The 15,840-nt window shown below is 46.7% G+C and overlaps 1 protein-coding gene across 5 annotated transcripts in view; it reads right to left on the bottom strand.

Moving 5' to 3' along the window:
* KIAA1671 (KIAA1671 ortholog) overlaps window positions 1-15,840 on the bottom strand; it is a 248,528-nt gene that overhangs the window by 177,509 nt on the left and 55,179 nt on the right. The window lies entirely within an intron of this gene.

The following is a 15,840-nucleotide window of genomic DNA, read 5'->3' as shown; positions in this document are numbered from 1 at the left end:
ACACCTTCCAGTATCTTCCGGAATGTGACCTTAGCCCCCAAATCTGCAAATCCATCCTGTGCAGTGAGCCATGGAAAGTGCCAGGAATGGACTGGCAAAGTGCAGGCTAGTGCCCTCCCAGAGGAGGACGGCTGCTGTGCATGGGAGGTCTGCCCTCTGTGGGTGTCACAGAAAGGGCCCAATCGAAACGCCAAGTATCATTGGAGTGCCTGCATCCTCTCTGTCCCCACGACTGCGGAACGTGCTCATTCCTTCCTTCGTTCCTTCCCTCCTTCCCTCCCTCCCTCCCTCCGATACGCAATTATCATCTATATACCAGGTTCCGGGCCACACGCTGGGGATACAGCAGTGAAGAAAACAAATAGAAAACCCTGTTCCCATGGAATAGACATTCAAGAAGATGAAAAAAAGACAAAAACAACAACATAAGGACAATCTCCAGAATGTTACATAAGTGACAGAACTAGAGGGAATGTGAGAAGGGCTAGCTAGGGAGGATTTCACTGAGAGAGGACATTTAAAATCAGCCTTTGGCCAGGGGCAATGGCTCATGCCTGCAATCCCAGCACTTTGGGAGGCTGAGGTGGGAGGATCACTTGAGCCCAGGAGTTCAAGACCAGACTGGGCAACATGGCAAAAAAAAAAAACCCGCCTCTACCAAAAAGTATGAAAATTAGCTCAGTGTGGTGGTGTGTGCCTGTAATCCCAGCTACTCAAGAGGCTGAGGATTGCCTGAGCCCAGGAGGCTGAAGTTACAGTGAGCCAGGACAACACCATGGCACTCCGGCCTGGGTGACAAAGCCAGACCCTGTCTTAAAATCAGCTTCCTGACTGAGGAGCCTACCTCAGCTGTGGCCTCCTCCAATCCATTCACCTAGCACGAGCCAGGATGTCATTCCCCTGCTCACCGCCCTCGGGTCTGCCTGCTGCCCTCTGAATAAAGACCAGACTTCTTCCCCAAGGCTCTGTAGGATCCAGATCGTCTTCATCTCCCCAGCTTCAGCCTAATGATTGACCTCACCCTATCTGTCTGTCTGTCACACACACTCAAATACCAGCACAATGAAACCCAGACAGGCAGAGTACACTTTCTCGACTTCATGCCTCTGTACCACCCTTACCTCACTGCCTACCTAATCTTAATGCCACCTCCTCCAGGAAGCCTCCCCTGATGCTCCAGGGCTGGGGCTGGTTCAGGGAGCTCCTGTGCTACAATATCTCACTTGATGCTTCCGTCTTGCCCAACACTGAGGAATACCTGCTGACTACCTCTGTTTCCTCCACTAGACTATGAGCTTCTAGTAAGAAGGGTCCTGGGTCCTGTTCATGGCTGTATCTAAGAGTCTGAACCATAAGGGCCATTAAGTCAGTATGCAAAAAACACCTAAAGAGAAGAAAATAATAATATTCAATGTAGACGTGAGTGTGGGAAAACGGATTTGCTTATCTGCTCCTAGCGACGATGTAAATTACAAAAGCAATTGGGCAATATTCACTTTCAACTAACATTTTTTGAGACCCACATCAAGAGTCAGGCACCATGTTCAATGATTCTGTGCATCTTCTGCCTTCTCCCATTCATCTTCTTGACAACTGTGCTGTTCAAGCTATTACCACCATTCTAACAGATGAGAAAGAAATGTGGTCCAGAAAGAGCCAGTTCAAATCCCCACTGCTAGAGAGGGGTAGAGGTTGGGTTGGAATCCAAGTCTTCTGACTCCAAATAAAATATTTTCCCCTCACCCTGGCAAAACACATAAACTTCTTTTCAACTCAGTAATCCGTCTTCTAAAAACTGATCCTCTGGAAGTAATCCAAAAGAAAAGTTATATGCACAAAGATGTCCTTTGCAGTGTTATCTAACCAAACACAGCAAGAATAGACCGCTGGCAATAATGCCTAGTTGAAACAACCCAGCACTCATCAGCATTTGAAAGGTCACAAAAGCTGCAACCTGTCAGAAGGCAGAGCAGACCTCCAATTCCCAGCCGGCACAAAAATCCCATCACACCACAAGTCTGGAATCAGAAAAGATGGTTGCCTTAACAATGATAGGGAAACTTTGAAAAAGTGTATCTCAGCCAAAGGGAAGGGGCTACTATGTTGCCACTGAAAGAGATGGTTGGGGGTATGCACAGGAAAGCTGGAAGCATTTAGGATAATTGATAGGGGAAGCAGAAGGGATACTTTTTATTTTTTGTATTCAAGGCTAAGACAATAGCAAAGGTTTTTTATACAAATGACCCAAGGTCTGGAAGAGAACAGGGGCAAACTGAAAAAAAAAAAATGTTGGAGACCTGGAATAGACTTGTTGGTAAATTTTAAAATTTATTTTTATGTCCATGAATGTTGTTTGTGCAAAGAATTTTTTTTTTTTTTTTTACATTTCAATACCAGAGGTTTTCCTCTGAGCTGTGTTCTTTCCATCATCATCAAATTGAAAGGTACAGGTACTAAGACTCTCTCCTGCCCACTTTCAGAAGTGAAGCATAAAAATAACTATTGTTTGGCTGGGTGCAGTAGCTCACACTTGTAATCCCAATACTTTGGGAGGCTGAGGCAGGCGGATCACGAAGTCGTTGAGTTCAAGACCAACCTGGCCAACACAATAAAATCCCCTAAAAATACAAAAATTAGCTTGGCGTGGTGGCGCATGCCTGTAATCTCAGCTACTCAGGAGGCTGAGGAAGGAAAATCGCTTGAACCCAGGAGACGGAGGTTGCAGTGAGCTTAGATTGTGCCAGTGCACTCCAGCCTAGGAGACAAGAGCTAGACTCTGTCTCAAAAAACAAGAACAAAAAGTAACTATCGTTTATTAAGCTCACAGCATGTGCCAGACACTACACTAAATGCTTTAGAAGGATTACTTCATCCCTTTACCAAGCCAAAGATGCAGGTCCTGTCACAACTTCCCTCTACAGGTGAGTAAACTGAGCTGGAGCGCTCTGACTTGCTCGTGGGTGGCTGGAATTGTGATCCCACCCTCCCTTCCTATCAGAGTTCTAGCAAAGTCCACATGGCCTTAACTAAAACAACCGCTTGTTAATGGCGTTCAAATTAAAAGGCACTTCCCACCCTGAGAGTAGCTATTACTTAGTAAAACAAAACAAACAATAACAACAAAAACAGAAAACAGCTGCTGGAGAGGATATGAGGAAACGGGAACCTTACACCTTGCTGGTGGGAACATAAAATGGCACCTCCGCTGTGGGAGTCATTACAGGAGTTCCTCAAAAAACTAAACACAGAATCTAGAAATTCTACTCCTAAGAGGATACCCTCCCAAAATTGAAAGCAGATATTTGTTCCCCAATGTTCGAAGCAACATTATTCATAATAACCAAAAGGTGAAAACAAGCAAATATCCATCAATGGATGGATAAACAAAATGGAGTCTATCCGTATAATGGAATATTACTCAGCCTTCAAGAGGAAGGAAATTCTACAATACGCTACAAGGTGGAGGACCCTTGAAGACATTATGCTAAGTGAAGTAAGTCAGAGTGAAATAAGCCAGACATGTGAGGTCCAATGCTGTGAGATTTCATTCATATGAGGTGTGTAGGCAAATTCATAAAGACAGAAAGTAGAATGGTAGTTGCCATGGGCTGGGGGGGAGGGAATGGGGAGTTGTTTCATGGGTACAGAGTTTCAAAATGAGAAGATGAAAAAGTTCTAGAGACGGATGGTGATGAGCATCACACAGTGGGAGTGTACTTACCACCACCAAGCTATACACTTACCATGGTTAAAATGGCCAATCTAATGTGATGTGTATTTTACCACAATAAAAAAGAAAAAACCCAAAAACCTATAAACAACCAAAAAGCAAATATAAAGGGAACCAAATGCTTAAGCCCTAGTTACCACGTGACCTAGTTACCACGTGACCCAGCTCATGGAGGTCCATGTCCTTCATGTGAATCTCTACTAAAAGCCCTCACAGTCTTCGCTGGACTATGCCTGGCCAGGGAACGCGATCATTCCTGATCATAGTGGTGACACACGGGAGCAGGGGAGGTGAAAAGGAAACACTGAAATTTGGGAGGTGCCTTGATGGGGGCAGACATGGGAGTTACACAAGCCCAAAGAAAGGGTAGTCAGGGAAGCCTTCCTGGAAGAGAAGGTATCACACCTGAGACTGGAGAGAAGTCAGCCAAGCAGAGGAGAAGGAGGTTGGTGTCAGCAGAGCAAATTCATATGCAAACACCCAAAGGCATGGGATAAAGATGGTCCGGAGCACTGTTCATTTACCTTCTGTGGGGGAAAGTGGGCTCTGGAGACATCTGACTTTCTAAAAATGGAAGGTGTCCCGATGCAGCAGAATGTAACACTTTGGTTACCCTGAAAACACTTTTGTTAACTTGAGTCCAGGTTGCATCGAGGTGTAAGGAGCCCTGGCTTAGGAGCCAGAACAAGATGGTTTTAGTCAGGGTGACCCCACCTTCTGGTTTACCTGGGATAGGCCGCTTTTACTCTCTAAGATGTCTAGGTTTGGTCAAGAAATTATTCAATCATCCTCCTTTTAAAAAAAAAAACTGGAGTTGGGCTGGGCATGGTGGCTCACACCTGTAATCCCAGCACTTTGGGAGGTGGGTGGATCACGAGGTCAAGAGATCGAGACCATCCTGGTCAACATGGTGAAACCCCATCTCTACTAAAAATACAAAAATTAGCTGGGCATGGTGGCATGTGCCTGTAATCCCAGCTACTCAGGAGGCTGAGGCAGGAGAATTGCCTGAACCCAAGAGGCGGAGGTTGCGGTGAGCCGAGATCACACCATTGCACTCCAGCCTGGTTAACAAGAGCGAAACTCCGTCTCAAAAAAAAACTGGGGTAGAAATCACATAACATAAAATTTACTATTTCAACCATTTCAAGTTCACAACGCAGCAGCCTTTAGTACATTTATATCACGCAACTGAGGTAGGAGGTAGGACTCAGCTCTGGAAGCAGGGCTCAGATACCGGACCAAATTGAGGACTAGCTAAAACAGGTCAGGGCAGAAGTACCTCCCTGTAAGACCTGCTGTCAGTCTACTATTGCCATGGCAACATCCACAAGTTACCACTCCTTTCTAAGGCAACAACAGACAACCCAGGAGTTACATCTCTTTTCTAGAAAGTTCTGCATAAACCACCCTTTAATTTGCATATAATTAAAAGTGAGTATCACTATGACTGCAGAACTGCCTCTGACCGGGAACACAGCCTACAGGTGAGTACTGCTCTGCGAGGGGCAGCAACTCTGCAACTGCTGTACGCTGCTGCCTCAATAACAGTTGCTGGGGTTTTTCTGCTTTTTTGTTTTGTTTTGTTTTGAGATGGAGTCTCACTCTGTTGGCCAGGTTGGGGTGAAGTAGCGCCATCTCAGCTCACTGCAACCTCCACCTCCTGGGTTCAAGCGATTCTCCTTCCCCAGCCTCCCAGGTAGCTGGGATTACAGGCGTCTGCCACCACAAGCAGATAATTTTTTTAGTAGAGATGGGGGTTTCACTGTGTTGGCCAGGCTGGTCTCGAACTCCCAACCTCAGGTGAGCCATCCGCCTCAGCCTCCCCAAGTGTTAGGATTATAACCATGAGCCACCGCGCCCGGCCACAGTTGCTGTTTAACACCACTGGCTCACCTGAATTCCTTCCTGGGCAAATCCAAGAACAGTCCCAGGCTAAGCCCCAATTCTGGGGCTTGCCTATAGTGCATCACAACCAGCACCCCTATGTAGTTCCGAAATGTTTTCATAATCCCCAAGGAAATTCCATACTCTAATCATTCCCCATTCCCCTCTCCCTCAAGCCCCTGGCAACCACTAATCCACTTTCTATCTCTGCGTATTTGCCATTTCCAGATACTTTGTAAAACTGGAATCTATGTCCCTTGCCCTAGTTTTTGTCCCACCTCCTCCAGGAGCTTGCAGTGATGGCTCTGGGCAAGCCCTGCCTTAGTCTGGGCCTCAGACACAAGAAGCTGAACAGGGCTTGCTAAATTTCTTTTTTTTTTTTTTGAAATGGAGTCTCACTGTGTTGCCCAGGCTGGAGTGCAGTGGCACAATCTCAGCTCACTGCAACCTCTACCTCACGAGTTCAAGCAATTCTCCTGCCTCAGCCTCCTGAGTAGCTAGGATTATAAGCACACACCACCACGCCCAGCTAATTTTTATATTTTTAGTAGAGATGCGGTTTCACCATGTTAGTCAGGTTGGTCTCGAACTCCTGACCTCGTGATCCACCCACCTTGGCCTCCCAAAGTGCTGGAATTACAGGTGTGAGCCACCTCACCCGGCCAAATTTCCTGTCAGACTCCATGATTCTGATTCAGCTCAACCTCAAGACTCATCAGTTCTTTGTTTTCCACTTCTCTCTGCAACTGACACATTCTCCCATGGAGAACAACTTTCTGGATTCTGAAATGTGTATTCTTAGTCTCTATAAAGGAAGCCCCTGTGATTCCCTAAAACGTCAGTGCTCCATAAAGAACTGTTGAGGGGGGTCAAATGAAACTGTTACTTTGAAATGACAGGAGTGGCAGAGCTAATTTTCTTACCGAGTGTGTACGGTTTCTGTAAGAATTGCCATAATTAGCAAAGTCTCAACTCCTGTGTAAATTCCATCATTAGAGTTTGGCACATCTGGCATTTCTGACTCTGGAATTCAGGGGAACAACTTGAGATAGCTTTCCCCAAACTTCCCTGGGACCATGGGATGTGCATAGGGCACACTCACACCCACAAAAGCATTCTGTGGTATATTAAAATACTGTGGGCCGGGCAAGGTGGCTCATGCCTGTAATCCCAGCACTTCGGCAGGCCGAAGCGGGCGGCTCACCTGAGGTCGGGAGTTTGTGACCAACCTGACCAAAATGGAGAAACCCCGTCTCTGTAAAATAAAAAAATAAAAAATTGGCCAGGTGCGGTAGCTCGCGCCTGTAATCCCAGCACTTTGGGAGGCCGAGGTGGGTGGATCACGAGATCAAGAGATCGAGACCATCCTGGTCAACATGGTGAAACCCCGTCTCTAGTAAAAATACAAAAATTAGCTGGGCATGGTGGTGCGCGCCTGTAGTCCCGGCTACTCAGGAGGCTGAGGCAGGAGAATTGCCTGAACCCAGAAGGCGGAAGTTTTGGTGAGCCAAGATCATGCCATTGCCCTCCAGTCTGGGTAGCAACAGTGAAACTCCGTCACATAAAAAAAAAAAAAAAAATATTGTGGAAAATGTTGTGTTCAACAATGGTAAACAGACGTCTTTCCAGTAGGACTCTCCAGAGCCTGTAATATGATTTGCCTTTTAGACCCTCTAAAGCGTAATCCAAACTGCCTCTCCCAGGCCCCTTGTCCAGGTGCAACTGCTGATCTGGAAGAAACAATGTTACAACTTATTTTTACCTCTCTGCTTAAACATCCGCCTTTTCAGTTTTCATTGGCCTGTTCCTTCCTACAATTTGTGTTATTTTTGGACTGGCTGACCATTCACTGAAACCATTAATTAAGCTGCTTCCCGGCCTCCCACCTTGTTTTCCTCTAGATCAGAAATTGGCAAACTAGAGTCCACAGGCCAAACCAGCCCACTGCCTGTTTCTGCAAATAAAGTTTTATTGGAACACAGAAATAGCCATTTATTTATATATTATCTATGGCTTCTTCTTATTTTTTTTTTTAAGAGACAAGGTGCTCTGTGTCCCAGGCACCATCTCAGCTCACTGCAAGCGTCAATCTCCGGGGCTCAAGCAATCTTCCCACCTCAGCCTCCTAACTAGCTGAGACTACAGGCACACACCACCATGACCTGCTCATTTTTTTTTTTTTTTTTTCACTCTGTCTCCCAGGCTGGAGTGCAGTGGCACAATCTCGGCTCATTGCAACCTCCACCTCCCGGGTGCAAGTGATTCTCCCACCTCGGCCCCCTGAGTAGCTGGGATTACAGGTGTCTGCCACCACACCCAGCTAATTTTTTGTATTTTAGTAGAGATGAGGTTTTACTGTGTTGCCAAGGCTGGTTTCAAACCCCTAACCTTGTGATCCGCCTGCCTCGGCCTCCCAAAGTGCTGGAATTATAGGCATGAGCCACCCTGCCTGGCCGACCTGCTAATTTTTTTTAATTTTTTGTAGAGAAAGGCTTTCACCATGTTGCGCAGACTATCTATGTCTTCCTTCAATCAAGAGCCTTTATCTAAGGCTCTGAATTAGTGACAGAGTTGAGGTCATATGGACCAGAAAACCTAAAATATTTACTATAGCTCTTTACAGACAAAATCTGCTGACCCCTGCTCTAGATTCGGGACATCTTAGTCTCCTGAGACTGGACTTCCCCAAGAGTAGGATGTTCTCTTTCAAATACCCAAAGCTCTTGACTCCAACTTACCCCGCCACTAGATTTTTTCAGGTATTCCACATGAAAACAACAAAAAAATTCAGAAATACGAGCAAAAGTGTTTTTGTTTTTGTTTTTTGAGACAGAGTCTTGCTCTGTCCCCAGGCTGGTCAGGTCATGAGGTCCTGGTGGCACACACCTGTTGCAATGACACGATCGTAGCTCTCTGCAACCTCCCCCTCCCAGGTTCAAGCAATTCTTCAGCCTCAGCCTCCCAATTAGCTGGGATTACAGGCACGCGCCACCATGCCCAGCTAATTTTTTGTATTTTAGTAGAGACAGGTTTTCACCATGTTGGCCAGGATGGTCTCGAACTCCTGACCTTGTGATCCACCCACCTCAGCCTCCCAAAGTGCTGGGATTACAGACATGAGCCACCACCATACCCAGCAAAAGTGTTTTTAATAATCCTTAATCCAGCCAGGTATGGTGGCTCACACCTATGATCCCAACACTTTCAGCAGCTGAGGCAGGAGAATAGCTTGAGACCAAGAGTTAGAAACTGGTCTGGTCAACATAGCAAGATCCATTATGAAAGAAAGATAAAATAATTTGCTGGACATGGTGGTGTATGCTTATACTCCCAGCACTTTGGGAGGCTGAGGTGGAGAATTGCTCGAGCCCAGGAAGTTGAGGCTGCAGTGAGCTATAACTGCACCATTGTACTCCAGCCTGGGTGACAGAGTAAGATCCTGTCTTTACTTAAAGAAAAAATTCGGGCCAGGTATGGTGGTTCATGCCTGTAATCCTAGCACTTTGGGAGACCAAGGCGAGTGGATTACGAGATCAAGAGTTCAAGACCAGCCAGGCCAACACAGTGAAACCCCGTCTCTACTAAAAATATGAAAGTTAGCTGGGCGTGGTGGCGGGCGCCTGTAATCCCAGCTACTTGGGAAGCTAAGGCAAGAGGATTGCTTGAACTTGGGAGGTGGAGGTTGCAGTGAACCGAGATCGCGCCACTGAACTCCAGCCTGGGTGACAATGCCAGACTCCATCTCAAAAAAAAAAAAGAAAAAAATTCCTAAATCCCACTATTCTGATGTACAACATTGACATGTCCAATAAAAACAGGAACTCGTGGTCAAAATTTAAATGGAATCGGGCCAGGCGCGGTGGCTCACTCTTGTAATCCCAAGCACTTTGGGAGGCTGAGGTGGGCATATCATGAGGTCAGGAGATCGAGACCATCCCCAATAACACAATGAAACCCTGTCTCTACTAAAAATACAAAAAAATTAGCTGGGTGTGGTCCCAGCTACGCTGGAGGCGGAGGCAGAAGAATCGCTTGAACCTGGTAGGTGGAGGCTGCAGAGAGCAGAGATGGTGCCACTGCACTCCAGCCTGGGTGACAGAGTGAGACTCCGTCTCAAAAATAATAATAATAAATAAAATGGAATTAGATCATGTATCCTATTTAGAAGCTTGTTTTTTGTTGTTATTGTTTCACTTCAAACTATGTCATGACCATCTTTCAGGACAATAGCTTTATGCCCTATATAGCAGTTTCTACAGCTCCCATCATATTCCTTTAGATAACGATCCCCCACCGCTGGATCCTTAATAGTCAAATTGCCAATCAGTGAACATTAAAACCAACATTGCATGGAACGTACGCATACAGTTATTTTCCCAAGTGAAATTTTGCCTAGAAGTGGACTATTCTGCTCAAAGGGAGCACATTACTTGTGGAACTTTGGATATATGCAGAATCACACTTAAGGTGACACAGTTCAAAGCTTAGGAGGTCAGGGTTCTCAATCCCTCCCCTGGGGCAGACTCAGTGAAGATATCTAATGAGCAGTAAACCAGGCCTTGCCCTCACCTGGAGCTTTACTGGCTCTGCTTTATGGCAGGATCATCATAAACTTGACTAGGTTTCCAAGGGCAGTTTGAAGAGTTCACAGAGACAAGTGAGTCTGGGACCAGCCCAGCAGCTGTGTGTCCAGCCTGGTGTAGGAAGACGGGGCAGGAAGGAAGACCCAGCCCCGGAACTGGTGTTTGGAGCAGAGGAAACTCAATCCTGAAGCTCAATTCAACATAAAACACAGCAGCACAATGCTTGACTCAGAAAAATCTAAGCATAACACGCGCTCTCCTTAGGGAGGCTGAGATGTGCATATTGCATTACAGGAAAAATAAAGAAATAATTCCCTCCAGGCACAAAAACAGATTTCTGAAAGAATTAGCTTACACTGGTCCAAATGCTGCCTTATGTGCAAAGCTCCAAATACTGGGACGGTCTGATCACTCCCCAGCTCTAAAATCATCAATGGTTCCCACTGTCCATTGCCTTGGGCAAGGTATTGAAGCTTCCCCAACCCCCAACCCCCCCACCAAAACAATCAACCTAGTCAATACTACAGACCCTGACCACAGTCTCACATTCTCAAACAAATACAATGACTTGAGTGTCCTTTTTTTTTTTTTTTTTTTTGAGACGGAGTTTCGCTCTTGTTACCCAGGCTGGAGTGCAATGGCATGATCTCGGCTCACCGCAACCTCCGCCTCCTGGGTTCAGGCAACTCTTCTGCCTCAGCCTCCTCAGTAGCTGGGATTACGGGCATGCGCCACCATGCCCAGCTAATTTTTTGCATTTTTAGTAGAGACGGGGTTTCACCATGTCGACCAGGATGGTCTCAATCTCTTGACCTCGTGATCCACCCGCCTCGGCCTCCCAAAGTGCTGGGATTACAGGCTTGAGCCACCACACCCGGCTGAGTGTCTTTTTCATCCTATCCCTTCTTCATAGACAGCCCTTTACCCCCACTACAACGTCCATTAGCCTGATTACCACCCATCCTTTCAGAGCAGTTTAAAGGAGGCCTCTTCCAGGAAGCCTATGCTGATTTCCTGGGCCAAAATGACTTCCAACCCTCCCAGGTAATTGACTTGATCAAAATGCCTTGCATCCCAGAAGAGCTTGAGGCTCTCGCTCTAACAAGATTGACATCACCCATCCAACGCCATCCCCCTCTACCCAGAGGATAAAACCCTCTACTCTCAGTTCCCCTTCCTAGAACCTACTCAGTGCCTGGCACAGGATAGACTGAGTGGGATAGGGCTGGGTTCCTGGGAGACAAGATGGCTTTAGGAGGCTCTAATAGCCAGGCACGGCTCTCAAATGCCTGATTGCCTTTCTAATCCTCATGGGAGCTTTCAGAAGTTGCTAGGCAGTCTCTGCTGGGTGCCACTATGGCTTTAACACCTGTATCTCCACATCTGCTCATCTCCCAATTTAACAGAAGAAAACAGCCTCATGCTCAGACCATTAGCTGCTGTAGTAAGTAGCAGCTGATTTTTTTATTGTATTTATTTTTTTACTGTTATTTTTCTACTTACAACAAGCAACGCTGGTTTTCTGTTTACAATAGAGTTTAGGAAAGGTTCCTTTTAAAACAAATATATTTAACTTTTGAGAAAGGGACAAGTGGCCAGGCATGGTGGCTCACACCTATAATCCCAGCACTTCACTTCGGGAGGCTGAGGCAGGTGGATCACCTGAGGTCAGGGGTTCGACACTAGCCTGGCCAACATGGTGAAACCCTGTCTCTATTAAAAATACAAAAATTAGCCAGGCATGGTGATGCATCTCTATAGTCCCAGCTACTCGGGTGCAGGAGAATTATTTGAACCCAGGAGGTGGTGGAGGTTACAGTGAGCTGAGGTCATGACACAGCACTCCAGCCTGGGCGACAGAGTGAGACTCTGTCTCCAAAAAAAACGAAAAGGAAAGGTTTAAAAATAAAGCACAACAGTACAGGGGTTAAGTGGACACGGTAGTGACTAATGAGGTTTTTGTTTCTTTAATCTGAACAGGGAAATCATCAGGAAAGTGGAAAGAACATGACATTGGCGTCCACAGTACAGATGCACGCTCTCTGACAGCTTCCCTCCTTAAAACTAACAAGCCAGAGACTTGCTTTTTTCAGCTTCCTTTGCAGCTAAAAGTGGCCATGTGACCCAATTTTGATTTTTAAAAAATATTTAAGATCTTAAGGGCAAATGGGGAAGACTTCTAGGGAGGTTTTTGCTTTGCTATTAAAAGTTAGATGTGAGCCGGGCACAGTGGCCCACGCCTATAATCCCAACACTTTGGGAGGCCAAGGTGGACAGATCACCTAAAGTCAGCAGTTCAACAACAGCTTGGCCCACATGGTGAAACCCTGTCTCTACTAAAAATACAAATTTACCCAGGTATGGTGGCAGACACCTATAGTCCCAGCTTCTCAGGAAGCTGAGGCAGGAGAACTGCTTGAACCCAGGAGGCAGAGGTTGCGGTGAGCTGACATCGCGCCATTACACTCCAGTCTGGCAACAGAGTGAAACTGTCTCAAAACAAACAAACAAAAAAAAATCCAGGCAGATGCAGCTTGTGATACTGCCTCTCATTCCTACCTGGAACAAGGATATGATGCCTGGAGTCATGACAAACATCTTGGGACCAAGAGACCACAAGCCTGTTTAAGGATAGTGACACAGAAAATAACCTGATATATTATAGTTAAACCACTAATGTAACTCTGAACTGCTCTCCTCTCAATTTTTTATGTGAAAAACAATAAACTCTACCCACTTAAGCCATTGTTACTTTGAGTTTCTATTACATGCAGGCAAAAATAATCCTAATGGACACAGGGAGTTTGGTGCAGATGGATTCAGCGGGCAGATGTCTTCTAAGTGCACAGAGTGGCTGTGGTGGCTTTAACGGAGCCACTGCACTTCTCAAAAACCAGTTTCTTTATGAGTGACATCAAAGACACCTACCTCAAATCTGAGGATGAAAGAAGATAGTGCGTGTAAAACATCTACCAGCAGACTCGGTACATAACGGGTCTCTACAAATGCGCAATGAATGTGCAAACAGAATATAAAGACTCGCAGATATATTTGTGAGTTGATGAAATTGCAGGGGTGCAGGAAGAGGGGAACTGTCTAGTTTAAGATCTGAAGCAGTAGCTTTCTAACGAAACAATCTGGGAGAGGCAGTAATTCAAGGGAATCCACCTTTTTTTTTTTTTTAAGACAGAATCTCACTCTGTCACCCAGGCAGCGGTACAGTGGCGCAATCTTGACTCACTGCAACCTCCGCCTGCCGGGTTCAAGCGATTCTCCTGCCTCAGCCTCCTGAGGAGTTGGGACTACAGGTGTGTGCCACAACTGGCTTTTTTTTTTTTTTTGAGACAGATTTTTGCTCTTGTTACCCAGGCTGGAATGCAATGGCACGATCTCTGCTCACTACAACCTCCGCCTCCTGGGTTCAGGCAATTCTCCTGCCTCAGCCTCCTGAGTAGCTGGGATTACAGGCACGCGCCACTATGCCCAGCTAATTTTTTGTATTTTTAGTAGAGACGGGGTTTCACCATGTTGACCAGGATGGTCTCAATCTCTTGATCTCGTGATCCACCTGCCTCAGCCTATTTTTAGTAGAGACAAGGTTTTGCTGTGTTAGCCAGACTGGTTTCGATATCCTAACCTCATGATCCGCCCGCCTGGGCCTCCCAAAGTTCTGGGATTACAGGCATGAGCCACCGCGCCCGGCCCAGAAGTCTGCCTTTATCCACTGTTGAATCGTGTCATTTCACAGCTAGGGAGGGGGTGATGAGGGACAATTTGCTAAGTGGATGTTGTTCAACTGGGTAGGTCTGGCCTGGGATCCATACAAGTCTGTCACCTGTACAGGTCTTGATTAAAAGTGGGGAAGGGGCCCAGGTGAGGTGGCTCATACCTGTAATTGCAGCACTTCGGGAGGCTGAGGTAGGAAGATCACCTGAGATCAGGAGTTCGAGACCAGCCTGACCAACATGGTGAAACCCCATCTCTACTAAAAACACAAAAAATTAGCCAAGTGTGGTGGCATATGCCTGTAATCCCAGCTACTTGGGAGGCTGAGACAGGAGAATCACTTGAACCTGGGAGAGGCAGAGGTTGCAGTGAGGTGAGATTGTACCACTGCACTCCAGCCTGGGTGACAGAGTAAGACTCTGTCTCAAAAAAAAAAAAAAAAATCTAGGGAAGGGAAGGTGCCAAGAAATATAAACACCAAACAACATCCCCTTAAGCCAGGAGGCAAGAAAAGCCTGAAGGGTAGTTGAGACTGAGCCCATGTCCTGGTGCTATGTCTTGGTTCCATCTCTGTCTGCAGCACACAGCACCCTCCCCTCCACTCCCCATTTCCGTTTCTGTGCCATCTACACCAATAAACCCAAAATGACAAAGTGACAGCTGACAGGTCCTCTCCTTGTTTCCCCAGGAGGATCTCTGAGCCTCCCACATCCTTCAGGCAACCGTCTGGCTCCTCCTCCTCCCACACCGAAGTCCAAGGCTCCATGAACCCATCAGGGCCTGGCACCGCCAGCCTCGGAGCATGACAACAGGCCCATTCCCAGGCCTCCATCCAGCTGAAGAGACACACTTGCCCTAACCACAAAAAGGGAACTCAGTGAACCATTCCAAGTTTATTTGGCTGCACTGTCCTTAGATCCGTAAGTGCCGGGTCCTGGGAAAGTCTGGTATTAGTCATTATCATCCTTAAATCATTAACACTGATTTTGTTCCAGACAGCACATTAAATGAATCTCCCCATTTAACCCACCCTCTGAGGCTGGGTCTCATGATGAGGCCCATTTCATGAATAAGGACCACAAGGGAGGTGTAGCAAGTGGCCCATATGGTGGAGCCAGGGTTTGAACGCAGGTGGCCTCAATCTAAATCCCACCCTGTTCATCTGCGAAGCATCAATAGTTGCTGTGTTGTCCGGGCGCGGTGGCTCAAGCCTGTAATCCCAGCACTTTGGGAGGCAGGTGGATGACGAGGTCAAGAGATCGAGACCATCCTGGTCAACATGGTGAAACCCCGTCTCTACTAAAAATACAAAAAATTAGCTGGGCATGGTGGCGTGTGCCTGTAATCCCAGCTACTCAGGAGGCTGAGGCAGGAGAATTGCCTGAACCCAGGAGGTGGAGGTTGTAGTGAGCCGAGATCGTGCCATTGCACTCCAGCCCAGGTAACAAGAGTGAAACTCCATCTCAAAAAAAAAAAATAGTTGCTGTGTTATTAAGTGCTATCCAAGTGCCGGTGACATACCAAAGGCCCTACGTACATGTCTGTTAATACCCTCAATGACCCTCCTGGGGTTGATACTATTATTAACCCCATTTTACAGGGTGGTAAATTGAGGTTTGGAAAGGCAAAGTGATTTACAGTGGCCAACCACATAGTGAGCTGAGGCAGGGCAGACAAGCCCCAAAATTGGGGTTTGGCCTGGCAGGTTCTTGACTTTGTCCGGGAAAGAACTGGGGAGCCAATGGCGTTACATTTGCTTTTTTTTGAGATGGAGTCTCGCACCGTCTCCCAGGCTGGAGTGCAGTGGCGCAATCCCAACTCACTGCAACCTCCACCTCCCCAGTTCAAGATATTCTCCTGCCTCAGCCTCCCGAGTAGCTGGGATTACAGGCACCTGCCACCACGCGTGGCTAA

This window comes from Callithrix jacchus, chromosome 1 (genome assembly GCF_049354715.1).
Source record: "Callithrix jacchus isolate 240 chromosome 1, calJac240_pri, whole genome shotgun sequence".
NCBI classification, from domain to species: domain Eukaryota; kingdom Metazoa; phylum Chordata; class Mammalia; order Primates; family Cebidae; genus Callithrix; species Callithrix jacchus.
This window is presented reverse-complemented; position numbering and strand designations above follow the sequence as displayed.